The sequence below is a fragment of the Oncorhynchus tshawytscha genome, linkage group LG13 (genome assembly GCF_018296145.1).
Source record: "Oncorhynchus tshawytscha isolate Ot180627B linkage group LG13, Otsh_v2.0, whole genome shotgun sequence".
In the NCBI taxonomy this organism is placed as follows: Eukaryota; Metazoa; Chordata; class Actinopteri; order Salmoniformes; family Salmonidae; genus Oncorhynchus; species Oncorhynchus tshawytscha.
In genome coordinates, this window is record NC_056441.1 from 42,351,034 (window position 1) to 42,372,350 (window position 21,317).

The following is a 21,317-nucleotide window of genomic DNA, read 5'->3' on the forward strand; positions in this document are numbered from 1 at the left end:
TCAAGACCTTCCTGATTTGCTATCAGCAGTCCAGTGGTTTGTGTGCACTGAGGATGATGACTATGGGTCATAACAATCGCTCATCATTTGAAGGCATCTAGCCTATGCACTGTATTTTGGGCACAGTGGTGCTTGTGCTCTGTAATCTGCCTCTGAAATCAAATGGTGCACAACAAATCGACCACGGTGTAAAGAGTGTGAGCTTCGGCTGCACTCCTCCTAACATCATTTCTCATGGGGCTGATGATTTGGTGCACAACGAAGCGTTCCGGAACATTCTGAAAATGCCCAAACTGCTTATAAATCAGAGGCCAACGCCCAAGACTACGTAGTTCAAACGCAGGGCAAGAAATTGAACAATTTACTATATACTTCACTGCCCAAAGATTGAAAAAAAAAAATCTCTAATCAAAAATGCTCAGACTGTGTTCATCGAGGTAATGGGGTCCAATGAAACCATCATGTGTGATGGCTATTTTATGTTTGGTACAGTAGATATAGGTTCTACGGTGCAGTAATTTTCATTGCACAGGACAGATATTCCCATGAATTCAATGGATCGTTGTCCCTCAATGCTGCATGTCTCTTTTTTTTTTTTACCTTTATTTTACTAGGCAAGTCAGTTAAGAACAAATTCTTATTTTCAATGACGGCCTAGGAACAGTGGGTTAACTGCCTGTTCAGGGGCAGAACGACAGATTTGTACCTTGTCAGCTCGGGGATTTGAACTTGCAATCTTTCGGTTACTAGTCCAACGCTCTAACCACTAGGCTACCCTGCTCAGCGGTAGCAGCCGACTGCGGCCTGACTGGCTGAGTTTCACAGTTTCCACACATTCCACACCCTCTTTTATACTGCCTCTCAGGCTGGGAGAGGAGGGAGCAGGGCAATGCCAGAGTCAAATTGATTACTCACAGAGCACACACCTGACAGAGCCACAGGTTGTGTGTGTGTGTGGGTGTGTGTGTGTGTATAATTTACATGACATTTTTGTAACTTACTGGAGCAATTAGTTAAGTGCCTTGCTCAAGGGTTACTGGCCCAACGCTCTTAACCGATAGGCTACCTACCACCTGCTGTGTGTGTATGAGAGAGAAAGATACATAAAGTGTGTGTGTGTGTGTGTGTGTATGTGTCAGGGTTTCCGCCAGGAAAATTTGGCACCGGACAACGTGACCGGACAGATTTTAAATTTACTGGACATTTGAGAAATATACTGGACATCCATATGCATTGGCTTTGTAACCCATTAGGATGTCTACCCACGGTGCTCAAAAATCACATTTAGATTGTCATTCATTTTAACAGAATAGAAATTAGCTTGTAAAGTTGTAAACAAATAAAGTAGAATGATGTTCTTATAGCAACATGACAGGTTTTATTTGATAAGCAAAGCATTGCCTGTTGCGTCTTCATCCTTGCTATAAATCACAAATGATTATCATAAAACATAATAACAATAATTAGCCTATAAGAAGTCGCCTACTTCAAAATATAGATTTTGTATAAAATAATTTGCGAACGACCTGTCCTAAAGGCTATTTGTATGCACATTTTAATGAATAAATAATAAAACAACTGATTCCAAATACAATCTAGGCCTCTAATTTAATTTAGCCTAGGAATGAACATTTTAACTAATAAATAACAAAACATGGCTGTCTACAAACACCAGGGCCGGCCGGTCATGGCTAGAAGGGATCCAGTTTTTGTAAACATCAGATTTGACTTTTCGTAGCAGGTTAGGAGAATTTACACAGCAGGTTTGGAGAATTAACTCAGGTTAATCCGGTGCCAAATTTTCCTGGCGGAAACCCTGACACACACACACACACACACACTCTTTATTTCTCTCTCTCTCACACACTCACACACAGCAGGCGGCAGGTAGCCTATCGGTTAAGAGCGTTGGGCCAGTAACCCTTGAGCAAGGCACTTAACCCTGATTGCTCCTGTAAGTGACAAACATTTAATGTAAATGACACACAACCTGTGGCTCTGGCAGGTGTGTGCTCTGTGAGTAATCAATTTTACTCTGATATCACCCAGCTCCCCCCTCTCCCAGCCTGAGAGGTAGTATAAAAGAGGGTGTTGAAAATTAGGTTTAGGTTAGGAAAAGAGTTAGGGTTAGCTAAAATAAAAAAAAATCTACATTTGACATTAATTTGACAAAAGCTAGATCCCTTCTAGCCATGACTGGGCTGTCCCACCCTACTCCTCATTCCCATTGCGATTCAGCACCACAGCAGTGGCAAGAGGACACTCTAGGTGGCCACAAAATGAAGAAATTCCAAAACTGATGTTGAACAATCAAATTCGATATGTAAATAAAACACATTTGGCTAATCATTGAGAGAAAGCTTACTTTATTAGTCTATGAAGTATATTTGCCTTTGAAGTTGGAGCACATCGACTGGTATTTCCATCAATGAATAAAACGCATTATTTCGCAATGGTTTTTTATTTTTCTCTACAATTTGAGCGGCAATAATTTTACTTATCTGCTTTTCGTTTTTTTTTTTTTTAATCGGCCAAAAGCCAGCATTTACCGGCTAATGGAAACCCTGGTGTGTGTCACATAAAAATTACATGAAGGCTTTTGACTCTGAAGTCTGAACCCTTCTGAGTTTTCTTGGTCTTTTTCCATCTCGCTTATTGTTTGTGTCAGAATACACTGTACACGGAGAACCTTTTTCTACATGCTGTCTTTCAGCCCAGGAATATTTGTGGGATTTTTTTTGACAGCCTGAGCATGAAAATAGAGGCAAAAAGCTAGTTGTAGTAGGGCTGGGCAATATATCAATTTAATTCGATGAATTCCAATTTTATGTTTTTGCACGATATTCCAAATGCCTGTATTACAAGAATCACGTTTTTAAGTCGTTTGAGTTTATGAACGTTTGTCCACATGTTTTCTCGTCTCCTTCGCTCCTGTGCTGTGTGCATCTTTCCATTTAGACCAGAGATCTGTATAAAATGAGGAAATGCACGACTCCGCCCTAACAATGGGAGTCATTGTCCCAAAGGAGGGAATGCAGGTGACAAGTTAGGTCCAAAACAAGCCCATAGCAACGCATTGGACTTATTTTGGACGGAATTTAGTGAGAGTGAAACTTCTTACTTCTTCTCTTCCTCTGGTTTACACACACACACCAAGCCCCTCTCACTAACAACAAAAATGTCTGGCCCACATCTGGCCTGATTCTGACATGCCAGATCTAAAACTGCTGGCCTGGGTCTGGAAGCTGGATTTCGCCCGAGTCCGAAATGAATGACGGCAGACTAGGCCAGAGTAATTCGGCCCAGATCTGGCAGCCTGAACTAAGCCAAAGCTGCCATTTTAGGGCCAGAATTGGCCCAGATCCACTTGATTCAACCCCCCACCCCACACACACACTCAAAAAAGAATAATGATGTTAAATTGAGGAAGTAATATTGCAGCTATTAACCGAACTATGAACAACATAAGCATAAAAAAAGACATGACATTTTCTCATTTTACCTTTTTTATTTAAATATATGAAATTTACTTTTGAGTGCGTGTCATCCCTCAACAAGTACTACTTAGGTACAGTAGCATGGTCATATCCAAATAAATGTCACTAGAAAACAGCTTAAAAAAAACGCTAATGCAGCTACTTTGATGTTATTCTGTGCATAGTTGAAGCGACTGGGTTAGCCATAGTTGGCTACCTAGCAAGTAAGGGATAAGAACATTGCCAGCCTGCATAGCAATCAAATTAATCGAATGAACAACAAGTCCGCTTCTCTATCAACCGAACCGACAGCACAACGGGAAGGATGAAATAGCATGAATTTACTTATCAAAATTCTAATCTCAAAGAAAACATGTACATTTTTACCAGTAAATGTGGTCTTGTTTTCTTTGGCAACCGTGGAATAAGCGGGATAAACGCCTCCGCTCTGTACATTACTTGGAACTAATAAACTCGGGCAGTACCAAGTCGTCCATTATTTCCAGATAATGTACAAAGAGTCAGTGTTCATCCCTTTATCCCATGTATGTATGCGTGTATGTCAATGTATCTATTTCTCTTGGGGTCTATCTGCCCTTTCCTTGCTGTGTTCGGTCCTCTCCTTCCTGTGTCCGTCTCTGTCTGGTGCAAGCTGCAGCCACCTTATGACGAACTTCTCTGTCTCTCCATCTGTAACCTTGGATGTGAAAGTGTTTCTCCTGACAGCCCCTTTGAATAACAGAAAAAAAGAGCAAAAAAACTATGTGTAGTTAGAACAATTTATTGGATTTTGACACCACACAAAAATCTTAGGAATCACAATCCAGACCTCAAGTGGGAAGCACATCAACTGCAGAAGTTTTCCATTTCAACAGTGAGTCAAACAGATCAAGAGATATGAATATGTGCGCGTTGTAGCCCCGCCGTGTGGTCAATCTGAATGTGCTTGCGAATGTTGAGTCTTGACAGGGTTTGGAACATGTTTACCAAGTTTGGTTACAATACAAATATCCGTGTCTGATTTGATGCATTTATATACTATTCTGTAAAGGATTGCCTTGAAGGACCTTGGTACATACTGTAGATGCAATATATTAAGTTTCATCCAGATCGGCCCTGTGGTTCCGGAGGAAATTACATTTAAGTCTTTAAAAAAAAATCTAAATGGTGGAAAATCCATCATGGCAGACCTTGTGGGTCCTTGAGGCAAATGTGTTCCTTGTGAAAAGACCTATGCACAGAAAATTAGGACTCTAGGTCAGGGATGGGCAACTGGCGGCCCACAAAGGCCTCGGATAAATTTCCCAAGGAAAATAACTATTTTATGTGATCTATTGCCAGGCTATGTCATAATAGTATTTTCATCCCTAATTCTATGGTCAGGCCACTGTCTGTCCCTCACAACAGTCTCTTATCTTGTGTCCCCTGCCCAGTATTCATGGATACAGCTCTCAGATGATAAACATATGGTCCGTGCTATTCAGCATCCTTTGGATGTCGCTACCCCATTGAAGTTGACATGTAAAATGGTTAAGGTTAGGTGAGGGATTTGGTTATGTGTAATGTTAGGGTAAGGTTTAAGATTAGGGTTATGGTTTAGGATTCCAAATTGCACTGATCATATAGGAGCTATGGATGCAAGGACTGGCCATCCGTTACATAGAAACTATAGTTTTGAGGCTATACAGTGTTTGTTTTCAGTTAATCCTATGTTTGGTTCTGATGGGGAAGAACAGTTGACCGAAGCGCAACAAGCATTAACATATTTTCTTCGAGAAGCAATAGGTATACAGTGACTAGTGAAAGTCTACACACCCTTGAACAATTTTCACATTTGAGATTGACTCTTTTACTGTCCAGCCACACCATCTCAGGCTCAGGGTGCCATCCTTCAGATTCACATTTTGAGTATTTGTAGCACGGTGGTGGATACAGTCCATCAGAGAGGCTGAGGGTGGAGAAACAGAGTCTGCTGGTAGGGAGACAAACAATAAGTCATGTGTTGTAGAGCACATCACTTTAAGTGAAGAATGGGGTCTGCTGGAAATACTCATCATTCAACCTATAGAATGTTGTTTTACATTATACTTCTATTATTAGCTGAAAGTTCAAATGTATTGTAAACCAAAATGGATGTACTGTAATTGTTGTTCAACAAATAATGTTATTGTGAGGGATAACTGTTTTCTCGCTGTGAGACGAGAGTATTTGATGCATGGAGGTGGAACGAGGAGACAGTCCATCAGAGAGGCTGAGGGTGGAGAGACAAGAGTCTGCTGGCAGGAAGACAAACAAGAAGACTATTGTCGAGCACATCCCTTTACATGGGGTTCAAGTGAGGAATGGGATCAGCTGGGAACACTAATAATTCAACCAATAGAATGTTTAAGATTATACTTAGTTTTTTTAATAGATTTGCTTCTTAATGAAAGACAGCAGCTGATTGACCCATTGACTGTATAGGGTCAACCATGACTAGTTTCACAAAACTATTTATTGTTTTGGATCTAGCTAGCGTTAGCTAGATCCAAATTATTCAAGTAGCTAACGTTAAATAACCACTGGGACTATATAATAAATATACAGTGGGGCAAAAAAGTATTTAGTCAGCCACCAATTGTGCAAGTTCTCCCACTTAAAAAGATGAGAGGCCTGTAATTTTCATCATAGGTACACTGCAACTATGACAGACAAAATGAGAAAAAAATCCAGAAAATCACATTGTAGGATTATTAATGAATTTATTTGCAAATTATGGTGGAAAATAAGTATAATAAGTTGTGGTTGCTACCACTAGAGTGAAAGCACCGCCAGCATTCAAAAGTGACCAAAACAACAGCCAGGAAGCATAGGAACTGAGAAGTGGTCTGTGGTCACCACCTGCAGAACCACTCCGTTATTGGGGGTGTCTTGCTAATTGCCTATAATTTCCACCTGTTGTCTATTCCATTTGCACAACAGCATGTGAAATTTATTGTCAATCAGTGTTGCTTCCAAAGTGGACAGTTTGATTTCACAGAAGTGTGATTGACTTGGAGTTACATTGTGTTGTTTAAGTTTTCCCTTTATTTTTTTGAACAGTGTATTATGTATATGTGTGTTACTGTAATTCAGCGTTTAGCTGTCCTGGTGCACATGAAGCTAAATAAACCATTATTATCATCATTATGAATCTTGGAGCGCTCTTTGCCATCTCCGCTCGAGACCAGTTGGGGTTGTGCGAGTCCTTTGTGACTCACTGGACATAGCTAGCTTGCTAACTGTTAGCTATGTTAACCGGATGCTTTCTTGCCTAGTCTTAGCTAGACTACCTATGTTTTTAAAAACACTAGCTAGCTTATTTAGCTACCTAATATCACATAGGCTAGACCCTAAACGTATTGACTAAGCTAGCTACCTCTACTCTAACAGTTAGCTAAGATAGCGAGCTAACATTAACGTTAACTTTGACAATCATGACCAGTCCAAAATGAAGCTAGCCACAATGTCACAAACGACTTAGCGACTGCGACAAAATAAATTACTACAAACACAAAACCTACAATTACCTACTTTTTTAAAACTTTTTCGTATCTTCTACTGCTGGTCTCGACTGTTAACCAACTGACTGACTCTCACAACGACCGCTAGAAAGTCAGGCACCGAGGCCGGCTCTAGCTGCAAGGCAGACGGCTCAAACAGCAGAGGCCACCACTGCTGGATCGTGTGTTTTTTGGTTCCTTTAGAGGTAATGCTAGCTCCCTGTTAAGGATACTTAAGCAAGCAGTGATGATACATGTATGCTGCGTTTTGCTATGTTGAACATTTGAATCACAGATTTGTAAAACAGACAGGAAATAGATTTTTTAATTTAACTAGGCAAGTCAGTTATGAACAAACTCTTATTTACAATGATAGCCTAGGAACAGTGCCTTGTTCAGGGGCAAAATGTCAGATTTTAACCTTGTCAGCTCAGGGATTCGATCTAGCTGAGATACCTGCCACCCCGTTGTGGACTTAAACTTTGTCTATAGAAACACTATGGCAAAGTTACACAGTAGGTGACACAATTCATAACTTACCTGGTTAAGATACGCGGTTTTATTTTCTTCTGACTTTTCTTCTGGCAACCCATAGCTACTGTCAAAAATTCCATGCAGGAAAATGTTCGATGTCTCACAAATATGAGGTGTGAAAAAATTGTGACATTAAGCAGAAGCTTTTATCCAAAGTGACAGTATATATGCGTACATTTATTTTCTGTTCATGGCCCCGGGAATCGAACCCACAATCATGACATTTTGAGCGCCAGGATTTTTTCCATTGACTGTCATGGTCGTTATTTATCTATTTTAATAGACTACATTTGTAACAGCTATTGCAATAATTCACCATGCATGGCTGCATCAATCCTTCCAGCCTAGGTAGCAGATTATCAAATGGAAGATATAGGCTTATTCGTTCCTCCAGGCTGCGCTCTGTGGTTGCCAGGCACGCTCCACTATTGATATCATTAGGCCTACGTTTTTAGAAAATACCATTATTTTGTTCTACCTCCTAGGCTACAACAACAGTGACGTAGGCTATTTATTAATTTTGTTACATTTAGCCCTTTTCAATGATATCCAATTGGTAGTTACAGTCTTGTCCTATTGCTACAACCACTACAGACTCAGGAGAGGCAAAGGTCAAGAGACATTTGTCTTCCGAAACACAACCCTGCCAATCCGCACAGCTTGCTTAACCCAGAAGCCTGCCGCACCAATGTGTCAGAGGAAACACCATCCAGCTGGCAACTGAAGTCAGCTTGCAGGGTCCCTGTCCTCCACAAGGAGTTGCTAGAGCACAATGGGACAAGGAAATCACAGCCGGCCTAACCCTCCCTTAACCCGGACAACGCTGGGCCCATTGTGCTCCGCCTCATAGGTCTCCCAGTCACAACTGGAATTAGTGTGAGTGGGATTAAAAATAGAAATCTGTAAAATCTCATTCATTTATAGCATTGATTCTCTAGGGTGTTTCTCCATCTAATAGCCTAATGGGCCGAATGTTAGCTTGCAAATGACCTAGCAAATGAGGTGAAATTATTACATTCATAATTCTTTTAATTCTTCAAATCACCTGCCGAATAAAAACCTCATATGGCCCTACTTCTGAAAAAGTGAATCAGGCTAGATATGCTTAAGTGGACTCGGCCCGAGAACCATTAGCCGGAACCCAGAGTAATATGATTCTGCCGGACTCAGGCCGTATGAAACCCACCCAAGTCCAAATCGATGTCGAGTCCGCCGAGTCTCAAACGGAATAGGCCCGAACTCACCGTGTTGACTGGGCTCTGACACGCGGTTTTAATTAACTTGCTATTTGACATTTTTGTCCAACAGACACCAAAACACATTGAGAAATTATTTTACAGTAATAGAGAAGTTCCCCTTTCTAATGATGCCCTTTTTATGTCTCAACTACTCAAATAGCACGCAGAGCATACACTACTAAAACAAGAGTATCAATGAACATTGATTGTGGAAAATGAATGCTCACTTTTGTCGCACACAGCATTTCGGTAGTAAGTACCACTACCAGCATTTTAGCCAAAGACTGTTATACTAGCTGTCTTGTCTGTCTTTTATAAATGTGCAATAAGCATAAGATATAAAGAACTGGAAACTCATTCTCATTCTGAGAAATAAAGGTAGGCCATTTGATTTCAACATCTGAACAAAGTGGACAGGCTTACATGCTGTTCAAACCGTTGGAGACAGACAGAAGTGTGTTCATAACAATTCAACTGTTCTACCTTGTTAGCCAGCAAATAGATCCAAGTTGGCTAAACTTGAAATACAAAGATTAGCTGGCTACTCACTAGTACATGGGCTTGTGCTTGAGAGATTGTTTATGAGACGTGTTAATTGTCTATAGCATAATGCCGGCTACAAGAAGTTAGGCATTATTAGTGAATATGCATTATGCATGGTTATGGTTAAATTTGTAACAAAAGGGCATTTTCATAGACAGTCTTGTTCAGTAACTTGTTCAGCCAGTTCAGTGATTATTGCAAACTGTTTTTATAAAATAAGACAATTAGTGGACTTTATGGTTGTGGAAGGCTTATATTTCGCCTAGGTATAACTTCACAAGCCCTGAATTCATTTGATTATTGCTGATTGTTTGAACTGCAGTGCATATGACCGTTAATTGTACATTAAAGCTCATGGAGAGAAAACATTGTGATAACTGTAGATACACTGTATATCTTGAATCGCACATAAGTTTGAAAAAATGTAGGTTTGATTTCTTTTGCCATATAGCCCAGCCCTAAATTGTAGTTAGCCTGATGAATCACACTAAATTCTTCCCGGTGCTCTGTTATTCGCTACATACTTTAGTCTGAGACTGCCATCATTTAAGTAGTTTGTGGTGATGAGGGGCACCACAAAGTGATACGACTGAGACTGCCACCACAAAGTGATACGACTGAGACTGCCACCACAAAGTGATACGACTGAGACTGCCACCACAAAGTAATAAGCGATTGGATCGTCTCTAATCAATCAGAGTATCAAACTGCCGCTTTACCAACGTGTGTTCTGGCTCTGGCCCAACCCATTGGTTTCTGGACCAATCAAGCGGTCCGGAATGTTTTCGCATTTGGTGAAGGGTTGGGGATGTACTCAGATCCAGACTCATTGCAGTGAAGAAACTAAGCAGGGAGTCTGGATAGCCAGGCAAAGTTGTAGGGATATACCATTTGAAACAGACAACATACTTGAACCCAAAGTGGACAAAAATATATTCAACATAAGAGTCATATGGGCTATGTGAATCTGAAATGAAGAGGACACACACACTTCTGAAGTCAAAGTACTGTATGTCTCATCATATGCCCTTGATGAGGATAACTGAGGGACAGTGGAGAATGACCCTAAAGACATGACACATACTTTTACTGTGAGACCATTCGTCAAACCCAAGAAGTAAAAATTAGGCAACATAAGCGTTCCTTGCAGGAGATCATGCAGTATTGGACTCCTCTTGGTCTTTTCACACCAGCTAGAGATCAAAGGTCTGAGAGACCACAGGCCTGGCTGGGAGTAGGGTGCGTCCCAAATGAAAAACTATTAACCATTTGGTGCAATACTTCTGACCAGAGTCCCTGGTCAAAACTAGTGCACTAAATGGAAAATAGGGTGCCATTTGGGGCGCAGGCTAGAGTGGTGTTGAGACACTATCGGGTCACAGTGTGAGGAAATCTAACACATCCATCTCGTTTGGTATGACCCAGGCTTGGAGAGACTGCTGTGACCTCCTTATAACATATCCCTCTGAGGGGAAGGGAACCGCCAAAACATTCTGAATCATTAAGAACGATTGCGTTCAAAGGGTCGGGGGTGAGGAGGTGATGTCTTGCAGAAAATTAAACCATCACCATGTTGAAAAATAATCAAACAGAAATGAGTACAATGTGTTATTCAAACAAAATGAATGAACAGTAGTCAATGTGCTGAATGCACCATTCCACAGAATTGACTGTATTTACACCGCCCCACATCACAATTCCAAGCCTCCCAAACTGAATGCCTCCACTTGACCAAAGGGAGTTTTATCCACAACAGATATACAGTAGCTGAGCATGAATTTTCAAAATAACAGGAGACGTTCTCCTTTTCAATACCCACATGCACTGAGAGGGAGCTGAGAGAGCAACCTCCAGCTGCCTTAGAATGGAAGAGGGGAACATCCCTGCAGGATATGGCTAAGAACATTACCCCCCCCCAGCGCAGCTATGAAAACCACTATTGAATGGTTGAGGCTAATGTGACTTTCATTAGCGCTATGCTAGCAGCCAGAGGCTGAGGCAGGCCAAACCCAAATAGAAAAGAGCTACAGCATAACTGTGTCGGATGCCCAACCTTCTACTACCCCGAGCCCAACTGATTGAATTCCTGCCTCGCCCAATGGAATAATTCCTAAGCTCCAGTTGCTCCCATATTAAGCATTGGGTTCCGTTCGGTTGGGTTCTTAACTAACCCGACGGGTTACCAGAGCAATTGTTTGAATATCTAAAGTCAAAAGATGCCAACCCATGGGAACAAGATATGACAAAAACATGAAGTTTCAAAATACCCATTAAACACTAGCTGAAGCGTTTCTCGAACATTACCTATAAAAAAATCCATGAAATTACATCATGGTAAACAAACTAAAAGTTTAGGAGACATTCCTCCGTACTTTCTACTCAGCTACCTGGAGGAGTTGCCTGCCAAAGTCAATGGGGAACTTTGGTCCCCTGTTATTTTATCCTGGCAACAGTGTGGTACACCCAGCTTCACACTCCTTCCTTTTTTTCTCTCTTTCTCCCACTCCCTTTCCTCCCATTACCTCCATCTTGCCAGATTTGCCCCATGCACCTGGGACTCTTAATGCCATGAAAGAAAAACAAAAATCTTCCGTTTCAGGTCGGTATGGGAGCAACAAAGTTTGTGAATGGGTATTTGAGAGAAATGCTGGTATTTTTAGCAGCAGAATGCTGCACAATTACCAGTCGAGTCCCAGGTGCGGCTTGGAGGGCTGCTTTCTGCTGAGCCCTGGAGTGCCATTGAAGCCTGCTCTAGAATCATTCATTTTCATCGCCTCATCGTCGCCTCCCACAGACAGCAGATGTGCACTGCTGCGATAACCGCATGGCTGCCTGCCACGATGCAGGTCAAACATTCCAAGTGAGAAGAAGTTAGAGAGACAAAAGTGTGGCAAAACGATGTCCAAACAGCATGAAAGAACACTGGAGTTGTGCATGATGAAATTGCATGCATGCAGAGGTGATTTTAAACATTAGGCTGTAGGTGATGAACTGTGGGGCTTCCTAATTCGAGAGAGGTCCCAATGTGGGGCTCTCAGGTCTCCATTGATGTGGCAGGCCTTGTTATACCTGAAAGAAAGTCAGACCTGAGTGGTTCTGCAGTGGAGCTGTCCTCCTATCCCTGACATCGATATAGGGGCTTTGAAAGTGGGAAAACAATAGTTTTGACAAGCGCTATCGGGCCTAGCAGTGTGAAGGCAGGCCAAACGATTTCATTTCGCAGCCAAGTTCATTATCAGGACAGACAGAGTGTACTAATGCCTGAAAACCAACAATAGCAAAGCATCCTTCTAATTAAGCCCTTGAGTAGCGTTGCTTAGTGCACCAGCCTCTGTTTTGGATGCCTGCGAAGCGCCTGATTGGATTCAAGAATGCTCCTAATAGCCTCCCTATTTTTCCCATAGGCCACAGAGGAATCTGCTGAATTCAATGAACCAACCACAGGCTTTGTCTCAAGCTTTTAGAAACTGATTAAGGCATATGACTACCATAATTTTTTAACATAAATTCAACATTCCATGTCAATGACAGTGAGCACGAAATAGCTACAAAGGACAAGAACAAACAAAAAAACGTAGACACTAATTTGTTCTTCATTTGTAGAGGACCTACGGCGAGCTGGTTCAAGCTAGGCCATACCATTCAATGCTACGTTGTTACGATTGAAATTCCTTGTAACGATCCTCTTCCTCTGATGAAGAGTAGTCAAGATAGGACCAAAACGCAGCGTGGTAAGTGTCCATGTTAATATTTATTTTAACTCAGAACACTAAGACAAAATAACAAAACTAGACCAACACGAAACAGTTCTGTCTGGTGCAGACTACCCACAAACACAGGTGAGAACAGGCTACCTAAGTATGGTTCTCAATCAGAGACAACGATTGACAGCTGCCTCTGATTGGGAACCATACCAGGCCAAACACATAGAAATACACCACACAGAACAAAACATAGAATGAACAATATAGAATGCCCACCCCAACTCACGCACTGACCAAACCAAAATAGGGACCTAAAAAAGGAACTAAGGTCAGGACGTGACATTCCTCATCAAGACAGGCCAGCACCAGGCCAAGACAACCAGAGCAGAGTACTGGCAGGCACGCATCACGACTCCAATTTTACCGTACAAAAGTACTGAACACAATAGGAGTACTTGACTCCTCTGGCACTTAACAGTCTAGCTGGCCCCATAACTTCTCCCCTTACTGCTCTCTCCTTTCAGAGGGTGGAAACAAATCGGTCTACGAGTACAAAGCCAACTGTGCGTTTTACACAACGGAGTTGTTCAGAATAAGTGATCTCTGTCTATAAACACACTGTTTTCACACAATGGAGAATGGAATATTTTATAGCTAGGAGAGAGGGTCTAAAAATGGACATCTCAGCTAGGAAGCGAACAAGAAGTGGACTCACTCTATCCCCCCGAGGTGACGGAAATTAATTAAATCCGGCACGGCAGATGCTGCCTTTTTATGAAACGGCTCTGTTTCGAGATGGCCCTCAAATTAGCCAAATTGGAGTGATGTGACAACTTAAGAACTTTGTCTGCTTTTGTTTTGAAGCTGGCTGTCCCCTCCAATGACTGTTAGCTAATGTCAGACCAAACGGAGTGAATTGTACTTTTTTATTTAACCCTTATTTTACCAGGTAGGTTGACTGAGAAAACATTTCCATTTACAGCAATGACCTGGGGAACAGTTACAGGGGAGAATGAGCCAATTGGAAGCTGGGGATGATTAGGTGGTTGTGATGGAATGAGGGTCAGATTGAGAATTTAGCCAGGACACCGGGATTAACACCCCTGCACACACGATAAGTGGCATGGGTTCTTTAGTGACCACAGAGAGTCAGGACAAACGTGTAACGTCCCATCCAAAAGAAAGCACCTTACACCGAGCAATGTTCCCAATCACTGCCCTGGGGTATTGGGATATTTTACAGACCAGAGGAAAGAGTGCCTCCTATTGGCCCCCCAACACCACCTCCAGCAGCATCTGGTCTCCCATCCAGGGACCAACCCTGCTTCAGAGGTAAGCCAGCAGTGGGATGCAGGGTGGTATGTTAAAAGCATGCATGCGCCAATGTGCTTAAATTAACAGAATGAATTTCCACTTGAAGGGCATTATCACGGCCCCAAAACAGGTTTAGCTCTGGATTAAATCATTCACAATGCGTCCCCTTTATAGTGTGTGATCTAATGCGTTTTTATAAAACCGAAAACATTGAATTAATTCTCCTGAGGATAGATGGTCAAGACGGATTCTAAAATGGCTTCCTTGTCTCAACAAGCCGATGATACCGTAGATAGTAAGTGATGAACATTTAATAATGAGTTTAGTGTACGATATCTTTGATTCATATTTGATAAAGGCCTTTATAAAAGCATAGATAGAGATAGAGATCTATGGATCTGTTTATGACAACCAACCGAATGAAAACAGGCACACGTTGCTATGGCATCAAAGGTAGATGTCATAAACGGGTTGCACATGTATCTTTAATCATGTCCATTTTTATACTGACCTCAATGTCTCAAGAGGGTCAATCGTTAGAAACGTATTTGTTTATAAAGTCGCGTTGACCCTGACACTGCACCAGAGTTCACAGCTTGTTCTACAGAACTGGAGGATGTAGACTTGAAAACCCCCAACACACACACTCCAAACAGTCATGCTTTGCTCTGCAGATCAATGCCCCCCCCCCCATGTGCTTCTCAGCAGGGCTGACTGAGTATTAGAGCACTCTCTGCTTAGTTTGACAGTGTCCCAGATTGCACCCTATTCTCAATGTGGTGCGCTACTATGGACCAGAGCCCTGGCCTCTGGTCAAAGTAGGGCACTGCATAGAGAATAGGGTGTCATTTGGGAATTAGCCTATGACTCGCATATCTCGAATAAGACAGTTGCGGAAATATGTTACATCCTCAACAATAGAGGCTTCTCTGATGTGAACCTGAACCTGCGGCATAGAAATCTCAATCAAGCCAACACCCACACGTTGAACACAGGCAAATAAATACAGCTGGCAACATTGTAGGAGAGTACAACTTTTTCCAGTCTTTTAAGTTAAATATAACATACAGTAAAAACAATTCAGGGCCAGCAATTAAGAGCAAAAATCCACCACAGACAAACATCATCTGTTGCATTTGATGCCATGTTCCATACAGGCAAAACGTTCTACCCAAAAAAACATGAAGTTAAGCTGAAAAAAAAGAATGAGACTGCAAAACCATTGCAACAGGAGTTGCTGTTAGAGAGGACGAAGGTAACCACACAAGCAGGGTCAGGGGAGCGGAAGTCTCTCCATTTACAGGAATCCAGAGGTCCTTGTCCCACTGCAGGAAATCTGTCCAAACTCAAAAACCACATAGCTTAGGCCTTTCACCCAAGAACACGTGGTCACTTTCCTGCCAAGCCTACCCTGGCCATCATGATCACGGTTCAATTAAAGTTCACTGTTCTAAGGGGCATCTGAAAAGGTCCCTGTGAGCACACTGGAATGGGAGTGAAGGCTGCCAATTTCCTTTCCCCAGAAATTGCCAAGGAAACAACAACCTTTCCAGTAATGGAGTTGCCTGCTGCTGGTCGTGATGTGATTGGATTTAACGTTGTGTTCTCTCTCGGTGAGGGAGCAGAGACTCGACGGGTACGGCATCTCAAGTGTAACGTACATATTCAATCCGGCGGCTTTAATAACTTCTATTATGTCTATTGACTCTCCCTGGGCAGAGACACAGGAAGTCCCAAATGGCACTCTATTCTCTGGGACAAATTCAATAGGGAATAGGGTGCCATGTGATAAGCAGTACTAGACGCCTGCTGCTGGAGAAAGGGATAGGGAACTGCTTGTAATGTGCCTGATATTGGTTAGTATGATTGTGTTAAGGGTTAGAGGCTTGTTGCCCCTTGGTGTACGACCGAGGTGAGATGTGATAAACTCCATACCATTTACAGTTGAAGTCGGAAGTTTACATACACCTTAGCCAAATACATTTAAACTCAGTTTTTCACAATTCCTGACATTTAATCCAAGTAAAAATTCCCTGTCCTAGGTCAGTTAGGATCATCACTTTATTTTAAGAATGTGAAATGTCAGAATAATAGTAGAGATAATTATTTATTTCAGATTTTATTTGTTTCATCACATTCCCAGTGGGTCAGAAGTTCACATACACTCAATTAGTATTTGGTAGCATTGCATTTAAATTGTTTAACTTGGGTCACCTTCGGGTTGCCTTCCACAAGCTTCCCCCAATAAGTTGGGTGAATTTTGGCCCATTCCTCCTGACAGAGCTGGTGTAACTGAGTCAGGTTTGTAGGCCTCCTACGTACTCACACACACTTTTTCAGTTCTGCCCACAAATCTTCTATAGGGTTGAGGTCAGGGCTTTGTGATGGCCACTCCAATACCTTGACTTTGTTATCCTTAAGCCATTTGTCCACAACTTTGGAAGTATGCTTGGGGTCATTGTCCATTTGGAAGACCCATTTGTGACCAAGATTTAACTTCCTTCCTTCCTTCCTGACTGACTGATGTCTTGAGATGTTGCTTCAATATATCCACAAGTTTGATCCCTCATAATGCCATCTATTTTGTGAAGTGCACCAGCCCCTCCAGCAGCAAAGCACCCCCACAACATCATGCTGCCACCCCTGTGCTTCACGGTTGGGATGGTGTTCTTTGGCTTGCAAGCCTCCCCCTTTTTCCTTCAAACATTAAGATGGTCATTATGGCCAAACAGTTCTATTTTTGTTTCATCAGACCAGAGGACATTTCTCCAAAAAGTATGATCTTTGACCCCATGTGCAGCTGCAAACTGTAGTCTGGCTTTTGTATGGCAGTTTTGGAGTAGTGGCTTCTTCCTTGCTGAGCAGACTTTCAGGTTATGTTGATATAGGACTCGTTTTGCTGTGGATATAGATACTTTTGTACCGGTTTCCTCCAGCATCTTCACAAGGTCCTTTGCTGTTGTTCTGGGATTGATTTGCACTTTTCGCACCAAAGTACGTTCATCTTTAGGACACAGAACGGGTCTCCTTCCTGAGCGGTATGACGGCTGCGTGATCCCATGGTGTTTGACATCATTTCCCCATGATGTCAAGCAAAGAGGCACTGAGTTTGAAGTTAGGCCTTGAAATACATCCACAGGTACTCCTCCAATTGACTCAAATGATCAATTAGCATATCAGAAGCTTCTGAAGCCATGACATAATTTTCTGGAATTTTCCAAGCTGTTTAAAAGCACAGTCAACTTATTGTATGTAAACTTCTGACCCACTGGAAGTGTGATACAGTGAATTATAAGTGAAATAATCTGTCTGTAAACTATTGTTGGGAAAAATTACTTGTGTCATGCACAAAGTAGATGTCCTAACCGACTTGCTAAAACTATAGTTTGTGAAATTTGTGGAGTGGTTGAAAAACGACTTCAACTGTATGTGAGTAACACAATGCAATCATGTTGGAAAGGGAGATAAATGACAACGAGGAGGCAAAAGAGGAGGAGGAGGAGGAGGATAAAGAATATCCTTGTGAATGTTGTCCTTTACATTATTTATGGCTGCCAACTCTTACAAGCTGTAGGCATGTTAGAAGCATTACAAAGAGGAAAGTAAGAGAAGACTACAAAGCACGACATACAGAAGCAGGATAACGCAGGATCCTGTAGCAAGGCCTTCCTCCTCACACAACATAGCAAGCAAAACAGGTAGCCTAGTCGTTAGAGCGTTGGACTAGTAACCGAAAGGTAGCAAGATTGAATCCCCGAGCTACAGTTCTGCCCCTGACCAAGTCAGTTAACCCACTGTTCCTAGGCTGTCATTGAAAATAAGAATTTGTTCTCATCTGACTTGCCTAGTTGAATAAAAGGTTAAAAAAAACTCAGCCCTCCCTCTCCCTCACTTCAGCAGAGGGAGATAGTGTGGATAAAGAGAGGTGTTTAAGCTGCGCCACTTGAAGAGAGGTCTCATCTGCAGCCGCAGGTGTTGTCCATTGCACAGCTCTGGCGGGTAGACATCACAGCCACTGCTCTAGGCCACACGTCTACAGATGCTGCAATAGTCCTCTTCACAGACACGAAGAGGAGGAGGGGTGGCCCACAGCTTTAGCTAACAGTACAAGGACAACAACACTCAGGCTGTTTACTGTATACAGTGCCGTCAGAAACTAGTCACACCCCTTGATTTTTCCACATTTTGTTGTGTTACAGCCTGAATTTAAAATGGATTACATTTGTATTTTTTTGTCACTGGCCTACACACAATGCCTCATAAGGTTAAAGTGGATTTATGTTCATTGAACATTTTACAAATGTATTGAAAATTAAAAGCTGAAATGTCTTGAGTCAGTAAGTATTCAACCCCTTTGCAAGCCTAAATAAGTTCAGGAGTAAAAATGTGCTTAGCATGTCACAGTCGCAATAATGGTGTTTAACAGGATTTTTGAATGACTACTTCTCTGTACCCCACACATACAATTATCTGTAAGGTGCGTGCACTGCACCCGGCCTGCCACTGGTGTTGCTAGTGGACGATGAGATAAGGATATCCCTACAGGCCAAACCCTCCCTAACCTGAACAACTGTGCATTGCCCCATGGACCTCCCGGTCGCGGCCAGCTGTGACAGAGCCTGGGCTCAAACCCAGAGTCTCTGGTGGCACAAAGCTAGCACTGCTATGCAGTGCCTTAAACCACTGCGCCACCGGGAGGCCCACCAAACTGATATTTGTCCGTCGGACTGCCAGATGACGGTGCCACGGTGAATGTCACTGAACTCTTCAGAAATGCCATACTGCTGCCAATGTTTGTCTATGGAGATAGCATGGCGGTGTGCTCAATTTTATACACCTGTCAACAACAGGTGTGGCTGAAATAGCCAAATCCATGGACTTGAAGGGGTGTCCATATACTTTTGTATACATAGTGTAGCTCTCTCGCTCTCTTGCTTCTCCTTCATTTTTAAATACATGAATTAGTTAACTGTTCAACTACTGTCTCTCTCTCTTTGAGTCAACTACTCACCACATGTTATGCACTGCACTGCGAGCTAGCTGTAGCGATTGCTTTCAGTACTAGATTCATTCTCTGATCTTTTGATTGGGTGGACAACATGTCAGTTCATGCTGTAAGAGCTCTGATAGATTGGAGGATGTCCTCCAGATGTTATAATTACAGTGTAAGTCTATGGAAGGGGGTGAGAACCATGAGCCTCCTAGGTTTTGTATTGAAATCAATGTACCCGGAGGAGGATGGAAGCTAGCTGTCCTCCGGCCACACCTTGGTGCTACCCTACAGAGTGCTGTTGAGGCTACTGTAGTTTTTTAATCAATTATTTGTTGACATGTGAATATATTTAGTGTAGTTTAAACTTTAATGTTTCACTCTTTATTTTTATGAAAATCACTGAGGGAGAATTATCTCCCGTTCCTCCTCTGAGAAGCCTCCACTGCTAAACAACCATTTTCAAGTCTTGGCACATATTTTCAACTCAGCCACTCAGGAACATTCACTGTCTTCTTGTTAAGCAATTCCAGTGTCGATGTGTGTTTTAGGTTATTGTCCTGCTGGAAATTGAATTAATCTCCCAGTATCTGGTGGAAAGCAGACTGAACCAGGTTTTCCTCTAGGATTTTGCCTGTGCTTAGATCCATTTAATACTTTTTTTATCCTGAAAAACTCCCCAGTCATACCCAACAAGTATACCCATAAAATGATGCAGTCACCACTATGCTTGAAAATATGAAGAGTGGTACTCAGTAATGTGCTATATTGGATTTACCCCAAACATACTGTAGCTAGCTATATTTTTTCACTTCGGTAGTGAATGCATCTAGCTAGTTTAGTTTACTCAAACACCTGGCTCAAACAGATAGGGATGCTATGTTAGCTAGGTGGTTATGGCTATCCAACACTGGAACTCTTCCATGTCAAGGTAAGCTTTTGGTTTTACAAATTTATTGCCACCGGGACCCGGCGGTGTAACTGCTAGCTGACTGTACACTTTACGGTATGAACATAGCAGGTTTACTAACGCGTTAGTTCTAGTAGCTATGTTGACTATGATGTTAGCTAATATTGTGACAATGATGTAGGCTGTGTGTAGAGATTAGCAGTTATGATATTTAGGTTTGGCTTTGGAGTTTTTTTTGCCTGGTCACAGACAGCTAATTGTGCACTAAAATCCACAAACAAAGGGAAAAGGTGAGAGGAGGAAAGCATGTAGATGCAAGAAGCAATTATACAATGAGCAAAATGATCATGCTGTTTGTATGTGGCTGCTATGAAAATGAAAGTGTTTGCGTGTGATCAGGGGTGTATTCATTCTGCCGATTCTGTTGAAAACTTTTCTTAAACGGAAGCAAATGGAACCGGGATAAACATACCTGAATTCTTCCATTATAAATCATTGTTCACAACTATTGGACTAATGATTACACCCTAGATCAGCTAGATGCAGGCAAGAGTGGAATTGAATTTGTCATTGTCTGTCACATTGGTATAAAAGGGATCGGAAGACAGGCTCAGAAATGCGTAATAGGGTTTTTTATTGATCCAGCGTAAAAGCACGGGACGGAGACCAAACAAACACGTATACAAAACACAGGGTTGAAACCCAAAGAAAAGACTGAGGAGTACCTGGAATAAATAGAGCGGGGCGAGACCCGTAACATACAAGTGCACAATGATATCACACGGGACGAGGCCCGAAATCATCTATGCAATCCACAATGGCACGAAAGCCAAAACACACAGCACAGGTACTCGCACGACGAACGGATATTGGAACAATAAGCGACAGGACAATGGTGAACACTTACACAATTACTAATCAATGGGAATAGGGACCAGGTGTGCGTAATGACAGTTCTGGAGGGATCCGTGACATGGTCTGTCACCTCGATTCCTCCTGACGGTTACAGGGAAAATGTGAGTATCATGTAGTAGCCTAAACCTATCAACGTTACATTGAGCTGGGTGAATAGAATATGAACGACAGT

The 21,317-nt window shown here is 42.1% G+C and overlaps 1 long non-coding RNA gene across 1 annotated transcript in view; it reads right to left on the reverse strand.

Moving 5' to 3' along the window:
• Window positions 1-1,872: 1,872 nt before the first annotated feature.
• The window catches only part of LOC121839068, an 80,284-nt gene continuing 60,839 nt past the window's right edge, over window positions 1,873-21,317 (reverse strand). The window contains exon 4 of the long non-coding RNA XR_006078623.1: window positions 1,873-4,205. This is a non-coding gene — a long non-coding RNA (uncharacterized LOC121839068). The remainder of the gene's footprint in view (window positions 4,206-21,317) is intronic.